The 4799-nt window shown below is 48.5% G+C and overlaps 1 long non-coding RNA gene across 1 annotated transcript; it reads left to right on the forward strand.

The window, feature by feature from the left end:
• The first annotated feature begins 816 nt into the window (after positions 1-816).
• Positions 817-2200, forward strand: LOC112944788. The gene is made up of 2 exons (XR_003248837.1): positions 817-978; positions 2162-2200. It is a non-coding gene; the product is annotated as an uncharacterized LOC112944788 (long non-coding RNA).
• The last annotated feature ends 2599 nt before the right edge of the window (positions 2201-4799 follow it).

Below are 4799 nucleotides of genomic sequence, written 5' to 3' on the forward strand. Positions count from 1 at the left end.
CAATGGACTAAAATACTCAGTCCTAGCACCAGAAAGAAGCTTTCCGTAAATGAAGGAGGAAAGGAGAACAGCCTGATTCATGTTGCTCTTGGGCATATATTTATTTTCTAAGTTCTCTTTTTAACCAGTTCCCCTTTGCAATTCAGAGGAAGATGGTAGTCTTGTTTCAGTCTCCTGAGCTGGGCTCTGGGTCTCACTCCAACCTCTTCATTTCTCATGACTGCTTTTCACTGCCTTCACACAGATCAGATCTCTAAATATTGGTCCTTGTGCTGGCTTTCAACTCCTGTGAGTGAAATATTGCTGACTGGATATGGGAGYGTAGTGGCGACGTGCAAATGACTTCCAAGTCCACCTTGAGTGGGAGTTACTGCTGAAATGGTGAGGAAGACGTGGCCTACAGCGATCATGAAAGGATCACAGTGATCCCTGCTTCAAAAGGGGATGCTAGAGAAAGACAAGAAAGGTGAGATGCTCCATTTTATCTCTTCCTGAAAAACATACCGAACGGAAAGGGGGATGGGTCTGTATCACGCTCCCTCAGGGTCAGCCATTCCTCTTTCCTGGGGGGAGGCATTGGCTGATGAGAACAGCTTTCATCAGGGCAYGGGCCTGGTGACTGATGCGGTCACATTTGTTTGCTCAGCAGCAATTGCAAATAATGGACACTAAAAGGCTTTGTGGTTCATTGATGGCCATGCTCATAACCACACACTCTTCATCCTGTTCTAGGGGAGAAATGCAGAGCTTGCCCTCAAACTTCTTGGGTCCTGTGTCCTGCCTTCAACATGATATATGAGTGCAAGAGCCCCATCTGTGAGGGATGCTGTGATACGGTCGAAAGTGGTGACTGGATTGTCTAAGAGTTTCACTCAATGATCTGTTCATTCCTTTCACCAGTGCAGCTGTTGGAAGTCTGTACATATACTCAAGACATTGAACTCAGATGTTTACAGGCTCTTTATGTGGCAATGCCTGGTGAGTACGCTTAGATCTTCCTCTTCCTTAGTGACAGTCCTGGGAGCRCCTCATTGCCAACTCACTTCTGGGCCCATCTCATTGCTCCATGTCTTCTGGCTCTCAGAGGCATGGTGATCTCCCATACTTCTTAATTTGCTATCCTTCTAGCTTGATCTGTTCAGCTTGGACCTACCCCTAACCAGGAGAGACCTTGCTAAATATCTTCTCCATGCTCCCTAATACTAGTCCTCTAATAATCCTTTAACTTCCAAGTTCACCAAGGGTGGGTATACTTCCAATGTCTGAGCACTGGGTCCATTAGGGCTCCCCAGTATAATTTTAATTCTATTCAAAACTAAATTTGCTCCCAAATTTGCTTTTTTTTTTCCTGGTTGTTGCCTAAAACTATTGATCAAATCCTAGCCTGATCAATTGATCAATTCAGGCTACTGGTTCCCCAGGTCTTTTCTGAATTCTCCCACCAGGCAAGTACAGGAATTTGTTCATTTAATGCTACTTAATAATATATACTTATGCACAGTGTAGCCCAGGCTATTTGCATTGTCAAGTCATGTGCATTGACATGGAAGCTTTACTTCCTCTTGCATTACTGCTGGTGTCATCTTCAAGCGACTGCCTAATGATGACTGGATGAACCGGAGAGAAGGATGCAGGAGATCCAGAAAATGACTGGGAGACCTAGAGCAGGGATCTCTGTCACCATCCTGGGAATTGCTGTGTGGGGTTAAGCATCTGGCAGGGTAGTATACCTTCCTCCTCCAACTAGGGAGRAGCATCATCATTTAACTTAGCCACACTGGCTTCATTTTGAAGGCCAAACTTCCCTCCAAATGGGATCTGATTTCTAGTACAGTTCTCCTCTGTGTGAGATTCTCATTGTCCATGCATTCTCTCTTGTTTTTAAAAAAGTAGTTTAAAGCAGAATAACATGCCCTGCCACCCAAACAAGACAATTCTTGCATTCCTTTTTCCTTTCCTCACTAGCCTCCTTTGGTGTGCTCTGCTGCCGTGAGCACATGGGGCCTGTGGGGCCCTTCCTGTGATCAGCACTGTCTGCACTGTGACCTCTTCCAGGATTTGGAGACTTGCAGCATGAGTTTTAAGGATGGAAGACCAACAAATAAGCCTGGTTCCCTCTCTTGCATATTAGTCCCCTTCTTCCATCTTGTGTTTTCTGCAGGAACTGTTTGCAATCTGGATTTTCAGTGATGAGCACATCTACACATCATGACTCCTCACAAGGCTTCTCCCAGCCCTTGTTACTGGCTTTCCTCTTTGGGAAAGTTCTTCCAGTGCTCTAGATCTGCCATGTCTTCTCTGCACACGACATGCAGTATCACGTCTTCTTGCCCAGCAACCAGGCCAGTGCTCAAACACTGTGTGTGCCTGTTCATAGACCTACGCAGAACTTCTCATGGAGCAGGGCGCAAAGACAGGCCCAAGAGCATCTCTCAGGCCAGGTATGTGCACCATCCTCCCATCTCCTTGGCACAAAATTATCTGCAATGAATCTTGGTCATCGGTGTGGGAGGATTATCTACTGTGCTAGAGCAGGACCTTCCTTACCACTAAAGAGAGATGAGCCCTTTGCAAAGGACCAGYATGGAAAGTCAAAGCAGGACTTTCCCTGATCCCATGTTGCCTAAGTCACAGCCTAGGGCTTTTTAGCATTCTCTTGGTGGGTCCCTCTCAGTCTGCGAACAGCAACTGGCTTTGCCCATTTTCCCTGGCCCAGAGCATCCCTTTCCCACYTCCTCGCCATCCAGAAGAGGCATAAATCGCTGCCCGTTTCGTAAAGCAAGGCTGGAGTTTTCTCTTGGCCATTTGCTAAACAGCTGGAGCTCTCCCTGTATCCAAGGAAACCCGTGTTAACCTGATGCTTGCAGGGAAGCTTCAATTCACCAAGTTTCTCCTGGCTTTTCTTGGTGCTCCAGAGAAGCAGGGTCCCACTGTCTAGCACACAGTGCAGAGCAGGGGTCTTTGACCCTGACTTGGCATCCAGAGCCCTCACTTAGCCTTAAACCTTGCTATGTTCATCCTCTTGGGTTAAAACTTTGGAAAGTTTGCAAGTGAAGGCTCATCTGCCTATTTTTTTTTTTCCTCCTCCCAGCTTCTCATGCTCTACCTGCTTTGGGAATTGAGCCCGTGTAAAACAAAACTGCAAAAGCCTTGATTTCCCCATTTTGTTGCTACTTAGCAGCAGTTTGATAAAAATTATTCCAGTTTCCCCAATAAACCTGCCAGACACAGCTCTTCAGGGGCTCACTAACAAGCCAGAGGATTTGTTTTAGTGAAAACCACCTGAATTTGGGACTTTGCTCTGTCTCTCCAAGGTCCAGTGCTGAACATTAAGCCCAGAGCAATTTGGGCAGGCGGAAATGTGGGGAGGGGGCTGCTGCTCCCGGCAGCAGTGAGACCACTTGGTGGGGAAGGGGTCAGAGTGCTCCATGTACGTGCTGGCCCTTCCAGTCCCTCTGATGCTTCTGCCACCATCCCTCTGCTGGACCCTGCAGCTCTTTCTGGGYTCTCCTGGCTCTGCTGCCAACTCCTGAAGCAACTAGAGTTCCCCATTGGCTTCATCCTTCCATTTAACTGTCAGGAGGAAGGACTTTGCTTCCCACTCTACTCTGACCTTCTCCAGCACATGACACCTTCCTGGAGGATCTCTCCACCTCACAGTGCTCCAGAGAGGTGTGTGGTAAAATCTGGAGACTTTTTCTGCTTCTCTCTCTATTTTTATCTACTCTGGTCTTCTCCTGTGGGTGGAGTACTGGGTAAGCATTCATCTCAGAGATGATCCATGTTTCTGGCTAGGGTCATGTGCAGGAGCTGGGCATGAACAGGAGAGCAGCTTCCAAGCGTTTGAGAGCAGATGTGAAGAGAATCCATGAAAACTTGGGAAAGTTTCATTCTGCTGGAGCTGGAAAACATGGCGTGTGTGATGAGCCCAGGACAAGTATAACCCTTGCACAGAAGGTGGTTGAAGTTAGCAGGGTACCTCAAGGGAACCTTATCCCTCTTGAAATCAGTTCTATCTTTACTCCTGATTAGAGCTGATGCAATACCCCTGCTTGCTCCAACTGGATGGTAAAACCACGATGCATACAAAAGTCCATGAGAGATGGAAAACYGCAGGTTAGGCAACATCTGCAGCTACAGTAGGGACCTTCCACCTCTCTCTGAAAGCAGGAAGACTGGCAGCTCCAGGGCGACCAAAGAGCAGGAAATGCTCTCAGGATTCTCTGGACACTCTCTTTTCTCCTGACCCATGTTCTTTCTCTTGGTTGTCAGGAGCTCTCTGTCCTGCTCAGATGCTCTTCCAGCCCTAACTTTTCCCAGCCCCATCTCTTTCCCTTTGGAGGCAGCACACACCTTGCCCATTGAATGTCTGTGCCAGGCACTGAGTTAAGCAGAGGGAATAAGCACAGGGAAGGGAGTTTCACGTGGTGGTGGGGGACAGAAAGGYTGGAGGCCATGCCAGGTTTGGCCAGGCTCTGGGAGCATCTTCCTGAGGCTTCAAACATGGATAAGCAAGGAGCAAAGAGCATCTCTTCCCTCCCTGCCCCTGTCCAGCAGGGCCACCTGCTGCTCCAACACGCCTCCAGGCTGGTCCCCATTGCCCTGGTGCCACTGAGCACAGCTGTGTCATCCTGTTCGGATCTGGTGCCGTGTCTCTCTCTGCTGGCAGGTCCCTCTGAGCCTGCCAGCACWTTGAAGAGCATCTGCAGGAGCTTAAAGGATGCTCTGGAAACAGAGACTGCTTCCTCTGCCCCTGGCAGGGCCATAGCCTGTGGTGTGTAACGGTTGGGCTGTGCTAA

This window comes from Nothoprocta perdicaria, unplaced genomic scaffold (genome assembly GCF_003342845.1).
Source record: "Nothoprocta perdicaria isolate Ctin4 unplaced genomic scaffold, notPer1 scaffold_176, whole genome shotgun sequence".
Classification (NCBI taxonomy): domain Eukaryota; kingdom Metazoa; phylum Chordata; class Aves; order Tinamiformes; family Tinamidae; genus Nothoprocta; species Nothoprocta perdicaria.